The sequence below is a fragment of the Prinia subflava genome, chromosome 8 (assembly GCF_021018805.1).
Source record: "Prinia subflava isolate CZ2003 ecotype Zambia chromosome 8, Cam_Psub_1.2, whole genome shotgun sequence".
Taxonomy (NCBI): domain Eukaryota; kingdom Metazoa; phylum Chordata; class Aves; order Passeriformes; family Cisticolidae; genus Prinia; species Prinia subflava.
In genome coordinates this window covers 11,865,458-11,880,631 of record NC_086254.1, presented here as the reverse complement: position 1 = coordinate 11,880,631, position 15,174 = coordinate 11,865,458, and positions in this window count along the sequence as shown.

The following is a 15,174-nucleotide window of genomic DNA, read 5'->3' as shown; positions in this document are numbered from 1 at the left end:
CAATGGCACTCCCTTGCTGGAGAATCAGGATAGGAAGGGGATGTGAGGAGTCCAGGAGAGGAGATACAGCTCCAGACAGGTTGCCCAAAAGGCAGGGCAGAGGTACAGGCAGTGTGTTGTCATACAGACAACACCACCATTTCTATGCCAGAGCCCTACAGCCTGGCTGAGCACCCTTTGCTACTCTAGGGAGGACAGTGATGCCAGGGCCACCATCACCCACTGTGCCCGGAGACACTGCCCTGGGCGTGCGTTCCCAGGCAGAGACTGGCTCTAGGCAAGGTGGGGGGGGGGGGGGGGGGGGGGCGTGGCACTGGGGCCAGATGAGTTGTCCCAAATCCCACATGCCCCTATCTAGGCTGAACTTCCCCCTCCCGCCTTATGCTCTATTTTCAGCTCAGCTAGAAAGAAACCCTTTGGAGTTGTTGTTTCTTCCTTTGTTTCCTAATTTAGATGGTCCCAAGGCTCCATACGCAGATAAAGGCAAGTTTATTGCTTCTCTGTGTCTATGGCGCTGCTGGAACACACTGCTCCCACAAATATTACATCAAGGGAGTGTGGGGAAGGCTCAGTGTCCCCAGCATGGCTTAACTCTCACTTACATCTGCCCATCACTGCTCACCACAGCCTCTGCCACCCTGAAGTTGCACCCCTGCTGCTGCCAGCTCTCTCTGGGCTCCACGGTGGTGCCTCCAGCTGTGGCAGTCCCTGGGACCCTCCGGGGACAGCTGGTGCCCTTGGCTCCTGCTCTGAATCGTGCTGGTGCCTCGGCTCATCCCATGACTTGGGGGAGTCCCAGTGCCAGGTGCCACACGGATCCCATGGCTTCACATTGGCCTCAGGCCCTCCTCTCGTGCCTGCTGTGCCCACAGGGAGTTTAGGGGCAGCACCAAAAGGCCTCTAGGGAGTCAGCTGATGCCCTCCATGTCCCCAACAGCCCTTCTCTGCCGTGGGGGGCAGAAAAGAGACAAGGCAGAGCAGATGTAGAGACAGGCAAGGATGCAGGGACACCACAGAACCCCAGCTAAGCTCACCATGCCATCAGGAATGGAGACTGTTCGGTATGTTGGTCCCTTGCATCCTATAGACCTCAATCTTTCCTTGGTCTTGGCAGCCACAACTCAGTCACAAATCATCCCTGAGGGGTGCTGGGACAGTGTTTGCACCAGAGGAGCTGCCACTGCCAGCCCCTGGCTCTGCCGGGCACAGCTGAGCTGTCTCTGGCTGGAAGTGCCAGGGCTGTGCAGGCTGTTGCAATCAAACACGTGGTCTGAGGGGTGTTTTTTTGGCTGGGACTGTGTGTCACTGCCAGGGAGTCCAGGTTGCATCATTCCAGGAGATGGAGAGGGAAGAGCAGTGTCCAGCCTCCATCTGCTCCACTGCCAGAGGCAGTGGCCGTCTTGGGGGAATGCAAGGGTAGGGGACAGGCAAGGAAGGGGAGATGATGGTGGTGGGAGGGCAGGGGTGACAGTAGTGAGGTTGGAGGGTTTCTTATCTATATGGAAGGAGCTGGGGGTTAGGAGCTGGAAATCCCGAGGTACTGGAGGGAAGGGCTCAAGGCTGGAGGTTTTAGGGGCTGTGCTTTAACACAGCCTGACTTACCCAAACAATGCTGGTAGGAGAGGGATGCCTGTGAGACCTCTTCTGTCAACAAAAGTCCAGAGACAATGATATTGGGGATGTCAGTGTTTTTCTGGGCAGAGATGTGATGACCCCCAAAGCACTGTCACAAGCACTGCCCTGGCATGCTGCCAGTGCCTTGCCTCTTTCCAGGGTCTGGCAGAAAAATGAAATCAAAATCCCTCTTTGTGGGATGGCCAGATAGCCAGAGATCTCTAGCAGGGTGTGGCTGATGAAGCCCATTCTCCCTATCTCTACTCCTGGGAGGTGCTGGTTGTGGTGTAAAGCCAGTGGGGTCACATCCCTTGTGGTAGCTGGCACCTGGCACAGTGTCTTTACCGCCAAGATTTGACTAAAATGCAAACACTGGCCTGCTTGGTCTAGCTTTCCAAACACATCCAAAACCCCATGCCAGTCTCACCACTTCTTCCCAGGCAAGGATGAGACTGGCACTGCCTTACCCAAGCTGTGATGGTCACACTGGGCACAATGCTGACGTCCCAGGCATGCAGCATGGGGGCAAATTAAGGTTTTCTGTCACCATGGGAGGGGAGAGGGAACTCTGTCCCCTCCATGCTCTGGCTTCATGGAAAGGGACATCATTATTCCCTGAAATCAGTCTGGAGGCTGGGAAATGTGTCAACAATGAGGTCAGGGCTACCTGGAGAGGAGCTGGACCTTGGGGAGTGGTAGTGTGAGGGCAGCAAAGGAAATCAGAGATAGAGAGAGGAAATAACAAAAGTGACTCAGCTGAGAAGTACATGGGCAGCTTTGGGGAGCTAATCTGCAGGAGATAATGCTGCCAGGACAGAGGAACCTTGGAGATGAGCTCATGGAAAGGAAGAGTCAAGGCTCAGAGGTGTCTGAGGCTCCAGTGGCTAACACAGTCTCTGCATTACACTCAGTGACTTTCTCCTGGGAGCTGGGGGAAGTGTGGGATCTGACACCCAGCCTTGGGCACTCCAGACAGCATGTACACTTTGGGATGCATTTCACAGCCTCCAAAGGTTTCCCTGAAATCCTGCACTGGGTGTTTATCCCCTGGCAGACAGGACTAGCTGTGGATGCAGCCTGTCTGCTTTTAGTCTGGTGGAGATTAAGCTCTCCAGGCCTAATGGTGATTCTTTTGGCAACCGTTCAGCAGGTCTTAATCCATCTTATCTCTGCTCTGAAAGGATGAATTAGGCGCCTCTCCAAGCACTCAATGGGGAGCAGGAGCGACAGGAGCTCTGGCAGTGCACAAGCTGCTGCAGGCACCCCGGGGTTGCCCTACATACAGCAAAGAGCCCCGGAGCCAGCAGCTCTCAGGCAGAAGCCAGGGTGATCTGGGGGCTGGGGAAGAGGCACCACTGCAGAAGGGCCAGCACACTTCCCTGCACGCAGCAGAACCCTCTCACCTTGCTTGCCCTGCACATCCAGCTGTTGGCATCACCAGGAGTCTTGGCCTGAGTAGTAAAGGTCCTGATTCCCTTGAGATTTGCCTGGGTAAGAGCGAAGAGCAGTTTCTTGGCTCACGGGGAAAGACTGGCAACAACATGACCCCACTCATCCTGTGCAAAAGCTCCCATGCCTGGACCACTGCCTGTGCAGCCCATCCAACCCATGTGGCACCCAGGGATGTCCTTGCTCCCACAGCCCAGATGTGGTCAGAACTTCCAAGTGGCAGAGAGGACATCACGGTCATGTGGGATTTGCTGTCAGACACAGGGACTCTGAACTTGCCTTTTTCAAACTGGTCCTGACATTGCTAATAATAACTGTGTTAATTAGGGAGCTCTTACAGCCCTGTATGATTCATTCAGTCAGTTATGGGGAATATTGTCAGGGTAACGTAAATGAGGGGTGGCAGTCACCTCTCCAGCAGCCGTCTGGAGCGCTGGAGCTGTGTCTGAGACCCGAGGCACTTGCTGCACATCAGGGTGTCCCAGTTGATGCCACAGGCAAGGACACGGCTCGGTCCCACACAGACATTTGGCCCAGGGAACCCGCTGAGCCCAAGGCTGCTCATGGCCATCTCCACCACGGGGCACTCCAAGGCAGGGTTTGGGGTGAGTGGCTGTGCCCCAGCTGGGCCACCTGCCCCATGCCCACCAGCTGTCCCTGGCTCTTGGAAGACTGCCCATCACAATGGCACCTTGCCTTCTCTATGTCCCTTTTAAGTGAAATCAGAGAGTACAGTGACACTGTTCATGGGCTTTGCAGAACAACATTTCTGCTGTAATGGGTAACTGGGGGCTTAACTTCATTTTGGCTCTGGTACCTACCCCTCAGGTGACAGATAGCCTGGTGGCTCACTTGCTCACCTGTCCACCCAGCAGCAGTTAGTGCCACAGCACGGCACTGGGACAGGGTCTCTTTGGGCCTGCCAGCAGGACTGTGTTACCCTGACATCAGCTGGGGACAGTTTGCAGGACAGTGAGAGAGCCCCTGTGACACCACCTAGTCTCATCCTGCCTACACCCCACAGCTGGAAAATGCCTTTAGAGGGGGGGATTTCCCTCTTTTCCATGCATGGTAAAGGCAGTGATGTGTTTGCTGCAGGGCTGCTGCCAGCTGGCACCCACTGGTGCTGCTGAGGGGCCCACTGCCACTGGACCACCCTCTCAGGGGCAGCTGCTGGGCGGTTCCACCACCCAGCATCGCTGCCATCCACTGTCCTTGCTCCTGACCTCAGCCTTGTTTGCTTTGGGCCAAGCTGTGCTGCCCGCCAGTCGGTGTTCAAGGTGGCCAAGGTGGCTGGAGCTGTGGAAGCTCTCCAGGCGCTGACAGGGTGACACCTGGCCATCAAACCCAGCCCACCACAGCAGCCCCCAGCCTGCCCCCACACTGCATCAAGGGTTCTGTGGGGACCCTGGGCATCCTTCCTTCACTGAGGGTCATGGGGGTCTTTGCTGAAAGATTTAATAAATGTATGGTTTCTCTCCTTGGCTTTAAAGCTCCTTTTTGTCCCGGGAAGAGGATAAGAATTAATCAAAAAGCAGAAAGAAGCAAATTTTCAAATGACACATCAGGTGTTGCAGGTCCTGCCCTTTCTGTACTTTGGTTCCAACCTCAGCTTGTTCTGCTCCAGTCATTGGCAGCCCTCATGTCTATTCCTGGCCCAGACCCCACACAAGCAGAAATCCCCTCTGCGTTGCGTCACCAGTTGAACTCCAGCGCATGCTGTCTCCAAAGCAACAAGCAGCTAAAATTGGTAGAAAGTTTGATTTGAGCCTGAGCCAAGCTTAATTTTTAATTGCTTCTAATTTCATTCTCTGGGCTGGATTTGCCAAGCTGGGCAGAAAGGCCAGAGGGGCCCACAGTTGTGGGCCTGGTCACCCACAGGCAGCACTCGGCTCTCTGTGGTCTGGAGCCCTCAGCTGCAGCACTCTGAGGGTACTCAGAGCCTCCAGACCTGGGGGTCCAGCTCAGCTGTCTTGTCCCTGGCTCCCAGACAGGCTCTCAGCTCCCCATGAGACCCATTTTTGCTCCCATGGCAGAGGAGATTGAGCCCTTTGACTGAACCAAGAAGGCAGTGGGACAGCTTTTCAGCTTTTGGTTTTGTGTGTTCAAAAGACTATCATGGGGTGAGGATTTGGTACTAAATACCAAACACCTTGTGGCATTCCTGAGCCCATTCCCATTCCTGCAGCCTTTCCCATTCCATGCCTGCAGCCTTTGCCTTCCCATCCCATCCTTGAAGCATGCCCCTTCCAGTCTTTCCATTCCATTCTATCCTATCCCATTGCTGTGGCCTTTCCCTTCCCATTCCATTGTGGGTCAACAAGTCAGGGGAGTGTGCCTGGCATGGAGACACACAGGGAATCCTACAGCCAGTACTCATATTCTCCGGAAGGCACCTCTTGTCCCAAGTATCTCCCTGAGCAGGGATTATGAGGCCACATTCCTGGTGTTATTCATGGCTGCCAACAGAAAGGCGAAAATCTTCTGGTCCTGACTCAGAACTGCTGGAACTTAGTGCAAAATCCTCAAACACATTATGCCTGTGCTGACACAGCAAACAGTTATTCAAATGGCAAAGGTCACTTTCCCCTTTCTGACAGATATTTTTGCTACATGTCCTGAAGTCCAAGGATAAAGGAGATGCATAGCCAGACAGAGCTCCATCCCTCACACCAGCTCAGTGTGTTAGAAAGGTTTGGGAGAGAGGAAAAAACCTTACTGGGGAAGAAACCAGGAGGACAGTGTCCCTCCTACCTGGTCCACAAAATCATTCCAAGGAGCTCTGAGTGGGGATTGCAAACATTTACAGGATGTGGTTGTGCAAATGAGCATTGCCTGGACTGGCTGCACAGCTGGGTTTCACCAAAGCCCTGCAGCTGTGGTGAGGCTCTTCCCCAGAAAGTGATCAGCACCTCAGTGAGACTCAGCATCGAATGGAGAGCAGCAAGTGCCAGCGGCTCCCAGCCCTGTGAGGCTGCCATGTGTCACCAGTGGCTGGGAGCACCTGGGATCTTGCACCCAGGTGTGGCTGGGACTCCTTCAGGGAATTAACAGAGGTAGGGGAACAGCCATGAGGGCTAAGCCTGCTGCTGGTGATGCCACACTTACTGGCACAACCCAGAAACTGCGCCAACGCAATGGTGCTGAAGGCAGTCCTGAGCCACAGGAAGGTGCAGCCCTGCTGTGAGAGGGCACTCCCGTTGATATTCACATTTTCTGCCGAGTCCCGGGAGAGGCTGGTGACAGGGCGTTCCTGGGTAGCCTTGCACCAGGACATGCACCATGAAATGGCTGGTGGGCTTTCTCTGGTTGGTCCAGGGGAACTCTTGATGAAAGTCAGGTCCCCACCAAGGAACCCATGGAAAGGCATCCAGTGGGACTTGCCTGGGGCCACTTGCACCTCATGAGCAAGGGCACTGGGATGGCTGGGACCAGCACTCTGCATCCTGCCCTTTCTCTCCCTAGAGAGTTTCTCCCAAGAGAGTTTCTGCCCTGTCGGAGTCCAGGGCATCTCTCTGATTGCCCTGGAATGTCTGGGACCCCAGCAGAGGGGTCTGGGACCCAAGCAGGAGGTTTGGAACCCGTACAGGGGGGTTTGGAGTCTGTACAGGGGGGTTGGAAACCTTGGCACAGAGTGAAGGAGGAATTACAAGTCTCAAGAGTGTGAAATGAGTAGTAGTTAGTTTATCACAAGGTGAAAAAGTACAATTTGGGTGTTTTTAGAATGGAGGCTGGAGAGCCAAGATGGAGGAATCAGGATATGGACCTGTTCTTGTTCCTTCTTGTTCTTGCGCTCCATCTTCTGCAGTGCTGGGTCACAAGGGATTGGTTTAGAGTAGAGGTGACATGGTTAGCATAGGTGACAGGTATTGGCAATTAGTTGTAAGTAAGGAATACGTTATGGACAATGGTTGGGTCAGAGGAATGATACAAAAGGGTTGAGACCGCCTGACCAGGGGGGAGTCGCCACGAGTTCTCTGCCGCAGCAGGAACCTTGGCAGAGCACAGAGAGAACTGTGAGATAAGAAAGAATAAACAACCTTGGAAAACCTGAGATGGCGACTCCTGACTCTTCTGCTTCTGGCGTGAGGTGTTTCAGAGGGCAAAGGACACTTTACTATCGAATCTCGGGGATGAGAACCCGAGACTGCCCAATTGAGGGCATTGATCTGGGTGGGTTTGCAAATGGCCATTTAGTAGGAGGGAACCACAAAAACACCATTAAAAGTGACACTCCCCAACACAAACTCTACTTTTCAGCTGGAATGGAGAAGCCATGATGCTCCATAGTCTCAGGTGATCACTGCCAGCTCATAATCATGGCAACGTCAGCTCCTTTGATTGACAGGGAACTCCCCATTTTGGACTCCTTTTTTAGGACGGGAGGGTTTTCTTGGATTCAGATTTTGTCTTTGCGCTTTGCAACGGGGAAACAATTTCCAGCTCCCTTGAGTGTGTAGCTGCATTCTTATCAATCAGGACATTTTTCTCCAGGTATTTGAATTTCCTTGTGTGGGGGATCACCAGATGTCAAACCTGGGCAACTCTTGAGGACACGTGCTCAGCTCCAGCTAAGTGAGGCGGTCCAAGATCAGCATCCAAGCTCAAAGCTCAGGCACAGACTTAGACCTGCATTGGGTTTCTTACAGTGCCAAGCAAAGTCCTGGGAATGGAAATACCTGTCTGCCAGGTAGAAACCCCACAGCCTTTGTTTTTTTAAGAAACTCAAACTAAACAGATGCTGGCCCGTCCCTGCTGTGTCCCAGCAGAACCACTGCATGGCACATGCTCCTCTCTGACCTGAGGATGAGGAAAGTTGAGGGTAGGGTGCCCCTGCAGAGGTACTTACGAGTGCTGGGTACTGAGTTCCAAGTGTGGGGTGCCCCAGGTGAGGTATCTATGGGTGCTGTGTCCTGGGGTGGTAGGTTCTGGGATTAGGATGCCCCAGGGATGTGCTGGGTGATGGATTCTGGGTGTGGGATGCCTTGGGGGAAGTACATGTGAGTACTGGGTGCTGGGCAGCCCCCACTTGGGAAGCCAAGTCCTGCAGCAGGGGCAGTGCTGATGTTTTGGGGAGAGCTCGGATCCACCCTGTGGGCAGCAAAACACTCAGTTTAGGAAACCAAGAATCAGCCAAAGTCCCTGTCAGAGCAGGGAAAGAGCCATGGCTTGAAATGGGGCCAGCTCTTCTCTCCCAGCCCTGCTGGGGATCTGGAGCTTTCCCAGCCACTGTTGGTGTTTCACTAGCAAGAGGGGATGGGAAAGGGGCTCTTGGGGTTCTTGATGCTTTGGAGCATTTTCATCTGTTTCTTTTCAGGTTTTCACTGGTTTTTTTCACCTCCCAATGCCTGTATGTCCTGTGAGGTGGGTTGTAAAAATCTAGAAAAATCCAGAATCTGAGCATGAAAATGCAGGAAAGTCTTGACTAAAGACTAAGATATATTTCCCTTTGGAAAAGGCATGCAACAGACAAAGCCTTGTTTTCATCACTTTTTTTTTTTTTCCTGATCCCCACCCTGCAGACCCTTCCTTTACTTTTAGAGCAGGAAATATCCCAACTTCCCAGATGCAGCCCCAGGCTGGTATTCCTGGACACCCTGTTACATAGCTGAGCACACAGTTTGGATGCAGCTGGCAGGGGGTGAAGAGACATCACTGCTGCCTCACCTGGTCCCTGGAGGCACAGCCCTGCCTCTCCTTGAGCTTCAGCCAGCAGAGCCAGACAAGGAGCCCAAGCACCAGGTTGTCATAGTCACAAACCAAGCAGGTACACGAGCGGGAAGAGGTTGGATCACCAGCTGGGGTTTTCAGGACAGTGACTCAAAATTTGTATGCTTCTCTCTTTGCTGCTGCATGAGTAATGTGTCCCTTGTCATTCTCCTGTGAAAAGCTCTGCTGCACTTTCCTTCAAGTCTCTTCCCAGGAGGAAACGCAGCTGAGGCCCCATGGGGACAGGCAGAGATCCAGCAGAGCCCTTGTGGATGTGGCTGCTGCTGGCTGTGGGTGAGGAGGCCACACAGCTCTTACCCAGCACAATGTTGGACAGGAGGGCACATCCCCAGGGGTTCTTGTGGACACCCATTCTGAATGTCCTGGGACAGCTGAAAACTTTCCTGGGCAGCAGACGTGACCTGGTGTTTTTTCACACAACGCAGCCAAAAAAAGCTGTTTGTGTTGCGTCAGGAGATCCAGCCTGTGAGGGGCTGTGCCAGCACAACAGAGGGGTCATGGCCACCAGCAGATGCTGACTGATAAACGCCAAGCAGTGCCAGAGCTGTCTCTGTCCCCATCACAGAGGAGAAGATGGGTGGCTGGGAGTGACAGCAGGGCTGTGGATGAACTCCGTGGGCTTTGCTTGTTCTTGTGCCACAGCAGTTCTCTCCTTCCAGTGGCTCTGGGCATCTCCTTTCAGAAACTACGAATGAAATGAAAGGATATTCAGAAAATACTGGAGAAATCCCATGTCACCCTCATGCCCACTAAAGGCTCTACCAAATCCATTGTCTGTCACTAGCCAAAGGCTGCTGGTAAAATAGAAGCCACCATTGTCTCACAAGGGGAGCAGAGCCCAGCCCTGGTCCCTGTGGTCCAGCTCTTCCCACTAGGGCCTATGAGCAGACTATGTGTCTTGGTTTAGGGCGCATTTGGGAGAAAACCCCCAAACAGAGTCCTTCTGGAAAGCAAACCCAAACGGTCCCTCCCTGCAGTCGGTCCAGGTGTCTTGGGTTGAAAAATGTAACTAAAAATGTGTATTCTATTTTCATCTGTTGAAACCCATTGGGAGATATTGTTGTTCTCTCCTGCTCCATCCATCCTACTTCAGCACCCATCCTCCTCTGAGAACATCACCTGTGAATGGGCCATTTAAGGCCTCTCACATGACTGATAACGTTACCTCATCACATTGTGAGATGCTCCACCCAATGGGAGGAGCCAAAGCCTTTCCATCAGCATAAAACCTGCAATCCCAAACACTAAATCAGCTGGTTTTCTACTGAATTCTTGGAGGAAAGACCAGACCCATATTGCCAGCACTGGACCCTTTTCCTTTCTCTACAGAACCATCTCCACTTCACAGAACAACATCTGTTACTCCAGGAGGAATTATTTGAACTGCTTCCAACCCTGATAACAGGGTGTCAGGTTGTATCTCTGACTCTGTCAGGGTTTTCTAGGACTTTTGTTTGCTTGCTTGTTTGTTTTTTGTACTACTGCATTTGTATTTTTTTTATATTCCTAGTAAACAACTAGTTAATCCTATTCCCATATTTTTGCCTGAAAGCTCCTAAATGCAAAATTGTAATACTTTGAAGGGAGGGGGTTTTTACATTCTCCAGTCCAGGGGAAACTCCAGTTTTTCCTGACAGATACCTGTCTTTCCAAACCAAGACACCGGGAAAAGAACTTCCTCGGAGAAAAGTGGAAAAAACACTTCATTTAACAAACAAAATGCCCACAAGCATACAGAATGAATAATATGAAACAATAAAACCTCTCGCTGCTCTGAAGAGAGATGGCAAACCTGAGGAAATCCTTGCTGTGGGTGTAGCTCAGCTCACTCAGTTTTTATCAGTCCCAGCTCCTCCGGGGGCCCAGGCCCGGTGGGCTGCAGGTGCCAGCCCTCGGTGTTCCTCTGGGGCTTTCAGTCCAGAGCAGATTTAAACAGCTCTGAGAAAAAGGAAAAAAAAAAACAGTCCAGGGAACTTCTCTGCTCTAGCTAGCTAAGACTAACTAAAAAGCTAGAAAAAAATTGTCAAAGGCATTGGTCTGTGCTTCAGACAAACACTGTCCGGACAGGAATGTGCAGGAGTGAGAGCTGTTTTAAAAACAAACTTGGCACTTCTTCTTCCCCTGCTTTGCTCTCAGAGCCAGCCTTAAAGGCACAGAACTCAATATATAGCACAGACAGAACAGACGATTGGGGGCACAAGCATCATAAAGCCACCCTAGGACAGTTTGCCAAGGGGCAGCCTCATCCCCAGGAACCTGAAGCTACCTGAACCCTTAGCTGCAAGCTCAGCCAGCCAGATCCCCTAATATGAAATGCATGTTGGTTAAATCAAGAGATGAGTGGAAAAAATAAGGGTCAGATTTCTCTGGCTGCAAAACCTCCCACGTTACCCCAAGCCCTCTGGTTTCCTGCCTTCTGTCATGTATGACCTTGTGCACAGTAACCCCAGTGCTCCCTACAGAGCCTGGGATGGCAGGAAGAATAAAGGGGAGTGAAGACTTGCATAACCTTTATCCAGGCTCGCCAGGAAAATAAGGAGACTGCTTGGAATGAGAGCATTGCTGGCCTCTTATGTCAGCTTTTCAAACGTGAAAATGGGCCTCCCTGCTCTGGGCTAATGGGCCCCAGGATGTTCCCCAGCTGAGAGGGACTCCAGAGTGGCTGCAACCCTCACCCATTCTCTGGAGACCTCAGAAGATACAGCATCTTGCCTCACTTGGGCTGCCAGTGGCTTACCCAGGGCTGCCCTGTGCTGGCAGGGAAAGCGAGAGGAGACAGGGTGGGAATGGAGCCCAGTGACAAGGCCGAGCCCCCTATGGAGCTGCTTCTCACTGGGCTGTGTAGCTGTGGCAAATTTTCCATCTTTCTGACTGACCTTGCTTGGAAATTCATCTCTACTCAAGAAGCAGCCAAGAGCAGAAATTTTGCGTGTCCTCTAACAGGGTGAGGGGGTGTCCCCAGCCCTGCAAAAGAATGAGGCTATACTGTGGCAGGCTGTGCCACCCTGCTGTCCCCTTGGGGCAGTGAGGGTTGGGGTATGACCAACCTGGACAGGTGTCAGGAGCTACCGGGCCCTTCTCCAGAGTGGGGAGTGACAAAGCTTGAGCCAGCAAACTTGTTTGGGAAGAACGGCAATAGGTGACCTCAGAGGTGGGGGTTTAGCAAAGCTCTTTGACTGCAGGGGCAGCCCAGGGTGGTGAAGGATGGATCCTTGCAGGAGCAGGTGTGAGCAGACACTGAGGCAGGTGGGGTATCCACTCTGCCTGGGAATGCTGCCAGTGCCTGTCTGGGTGAGACGTGCTGCTGCACCCAGACAGGGCCCAGTAGGAAATCTGTGTTGGATTTTTCCCATCCTCTGCTGAATCAGAATTATGTTCCTCTGGAAAACCTAAATTTATCCTTGAAGCTGTGATGATGTATTTCACACATCCTATTCACTCTCACTGGAGTCTCCCTTACGTTTGCAATTTCTAACAACAAAGCAATGCTGTGAGCAACCCTCCTATAAATCATCCAACCATGCCTCCTGGTGATGTGAGCCCGGGGCTGAGCAGCTGCAGGAATTCGTGTGAGTTCAGACCCGGCTGAACTTTCACACAGTGACCTACCAGGTCAGCCTGGGAAGGAACAGGGTGGAGAAAGGCAGGGAACAAAGACACTCCCCACAGCTCACTCACTCACAGCCTGACGTGCATGGGACAGGAACGGGGATGGGGATGAGGACGGGGGGCGGGGGGGGACGTGCCACCATGCATGTGAAGGCTGTTTGAAGGAGCTACTGGTAATGTGTTCTGGTGATACTGCCTTTCCTGGATGTCTGAGCTGGTGGAATTGCATGGAAGAAGGGATAGGGATAGCTATAGTGATAGGAATAAGGATAAGAATTGGAGGATGGGAGCATCTCTTGGTTCCTGAGAGAACCTCCACAGAAAATATCTTTCTCTGGAGTTTGCTGTTCCCTGCCCAAGGGATGACCCCAGACACCCACAGAGAGCTCTGAGAGCCATTGCTGTGCCCTGCTGGTCCCTGTCCTGCTCTGGGTCCCCAGGCCACTGGGCTGGGACACTGTCCTTATGGGGTCCCTCCTGGGGACCTGCACAGGGGACAGGGTCCTTCATCCTCTAGGATCAAGCCTCAATCCTTCCCTGGCCCAAGCCAAGGTGGGCAGTTGGGACCCTACAGAGATTTTGACCATAGCCTTCTTCCACACTGGACAGAGCAGGGCATGGAGAAATGCCCCGGGAGCTCACACTCTGCTGGCCAGGCCGCTTTAAGCTCCATTTAAACTTTAGAGCACCTGGCTCTATGGAAAGCATCTTCCCATCAGCCTGTGGTCATTCCTAGCCTGAGGCAGCTCATGGCCTCTGAGGGCTTTGCATTTGTACCTTAAAAATTTCTATTTCTCAGGGCAAATTTGAGAAGTCTCAGGAGGAAAACACAGCCAAAGAAAAACGCAGCCAAAGGAAAATGCATTAATCATGCGGCTTCTCAACAGGCCTTGGCTTCTCACATTCCCTCTCTCCTGCCACTGCAGAAAATAACCAGTGGTAACATGTCTGTGTTACAGCACTGCAGCACCCGGAGTAACCCCGTCGTTTCCCAGGACAAGCTCCAGCGTTGGGTAATGGTGGGCAGGGAGCAGAGCTCACACAGGATTCATTTGGCCTGACGTCGTTCACCCACAGCAACAGCCAACACACAAAATTGTGCTTCCCTGTTTGTCCCAGTGACTCAAGGGTTGGTGTTTTCCAGTCCAGAGGGCTCTTGGGGTGATGGGTGCTCCAGCCTTGGGCTCCACGGGCATGACTCCTGCCAGCTCACTCCCTCCTGGGATGCCAAAAACCAGTAATAAAAGCTGAAAAAGAGAATTTTCATTTTTCAGATTCCATCTGGGAATTTTTGGCAGCCCCTACAATACTCAGGGGTGGTGGGTATGGTGGCAGATCTGTCCTTGGCCGGGGGCCATGACCCGAGGGTGAGGGGGACATAGACCAGCCAGGGGCACCCTGAAGAGCCTTGCAGGCACCTCAGACCCTGCAGAAAGGCTGTTAGAGGGGGGCAGTGGAGCCCCCTCCCCATCACTACCACGTCTATGTCCCCAACTCCTCTCTAGCAATAGTGGCGGGGAGAGGACAGAGGGACCCCCTCAAAGCACAAAAGATTTGGAAAAAGACATTCACATTTTTATTATTTCTTTTTCTCCTGCAGTGTTTTTCTACCTGTTTGGGTTTTTTGAAGGTTTGTTGTTGTTGTTGTTGTTGTTGTTTCCCTCACTTGAAAAATTCCTTCTGACCATGAAATAAATGTGTAAACAGTGGCTAGTGGAGGGGGCTTGGGATTCTGTGGAGTATGTGCCTGCTGGAATTTCCAAAATTCCTCTTTAACCTCTGTGACTCCACCCTGAGCTGCTGCTGCTGGGTGCATTTTCTGAGGCCTCTCACTCGCCATTCCAACGACATCAGCCTGGGAAATACTTGGAGATGGCATGGGGACTTCTGGAAAGAGAAATCCTCCAGCCAGGCATTTTTGGATGAGATGAAAGCCTTTTCCTGAGGCCATGCCTGAGCTGCAGGGCTCTGAGCGGTAGCAGTGGGATGGAGGCAGAACTGCTGTGGGCTTCGGTGGAGGAGCTTGGCCCAGGAACCAGGGGGCTGCAGCTCTGGTTCCAGGGGGCTCACGTCGGCCAGACCCAGTGAGTGGTGGGAAACAGGGATTTGGCTCCAAAATCCAGAGTGGGAGTAGAGGCAGCTCCCTGCTCGAGGCTGCGCGGTGCGGAGCAGGGACAGAGCCCTGGGGCAGCAGGAGGAAGTGCCCCGTGGGGAGGGAGCAGAAGGGCTCCATCTGCTCCAATCTGAACAGAGCCGACAGCAGCTCCATCGCGGGGTGTGAATTCCTTCATGGGGAGAAAACAGAGACTCGAAAATCCCTATAAGCCAGAAGAAAAAGGCGGAACAAGAAGGAACAGCCAGAAACCGGGGTCCAAGACACTGACAAAACAAGATGCACGTTTTTCACAGGGGGTGATTGAAACCTGTGGGGGGAGGGTAGTGAAAGACGGATCTAGCCATCCTTGTTGCTCCTGGAGACCAGGAATGTTTAGAGGAGGGAACATTCTGCTTCCCTCAGATGTACAGAGGAGCTGACCCTGAGCATGCCACCTCTCCAGGGTTGGCAGCACCCACCTGTGCCAGGCCAGGGCCCCCTAGCAGAGCCCTGTGCCACAGGGTACTCCTGCCCTGGGGTCAGCGGGTCTCAGAGGGGCACGGCCTCGGAAGGTGACACCGGAGTGGGGGCCAAGCACCAGGGCTTGGTACAGATCAGTGTGCTCAGTGCAGGATGAGGGGCAGGACAGTCAGCAGGGGTGGAATAGGGATGGGCAT